This window comes from Theobroma umbraticum, unplaced genomic scaffold, assembly GCF_002168275.2.
Source record: "Theobroma umbraticum cultivar Fairchild unplaced genomic scaffold, ASM216827v3 scaffold_84.0, whole genome shotgun sequence".
Classification (NCBI taxonomy): Eukaryota; Viridiplantae; Streptophyta; class Magnoliopsida; order Malvales; family Malvaceae; genus Theobroma; species Theobroma umbraticum.
In genome coordinates, this window is record NW_018397296.1 from 128,614 (window position 1) to 129,528 (window position 915).

The window sequence follows — 915 nt, forward strand, 5'->3', positions numbered from 1 at the left end:
AATCAGGGTGAGCTGTTTCCTCTAAATTTTGTTTGGGTATTAGAAATTTTGATGAAGTATGGGAAAGTTTCATAAATGCTTGACCTTATATTTTTCTAAATGTCGCACTTATATAGATTTTATTAAGTCTTCATGTGCTTATATAGATAAAACTATTTCTCGATAAATGAATGTTCAAAATGCTTGGTCTAGGAACAAATCTTGAAATATACTTTATGCTTTGTTCTTAAATATTTTTTCAAGATTGAATCCTTACTTATGCTTATAAATTTAATTATGATAAACTACTTGAACTTCATGAAAAATATTGCCTCTTGGTTTATCTATTATTTGTGGTCAAGTTATTTGCTTACATGATCTATAATTAAATTTCACCTTAATGTTTAAAGTCTTAATGCTTGAGACTTGGCCTGTAACACCCTGTATCTTCGTTTAGAAGTTAATAAGACTCTATTAATGAGAAAAATGATCGTTTGATATAAATTTAAGCGTTAGAGAACAGTAACAAGTAAAAAAAATATTTTAAAATAAAATAATATTTTATGAATAAAATATTATTAAAATTTAATATTTTATTTATGTAGTGGATTTAGGTTAAAAGAGAGGGTTATATGACTAATCTAAGTGGGGGAGAAGAAGAAAAGATGAATTCGGAATAAAAATGAGATTAGAGGGAACCACGTGTTTTTATTAAATAGAGTATAAGCCGGTAAGTATATATTTAAATATTATCGTGACACGTTGATGGGTGCAAACTTTATATTATATTTATACACATATAAAGGAAGGAGAATATAAGAAAATTAGAATTTAAAGATTAATGGGGTGTAAACTTTATATTATATTTGTACACATGTAAAGGAAGGAGAATATAAGAAAATTAGAATTTAAGGAATGATGGAGGGACTTAATAAA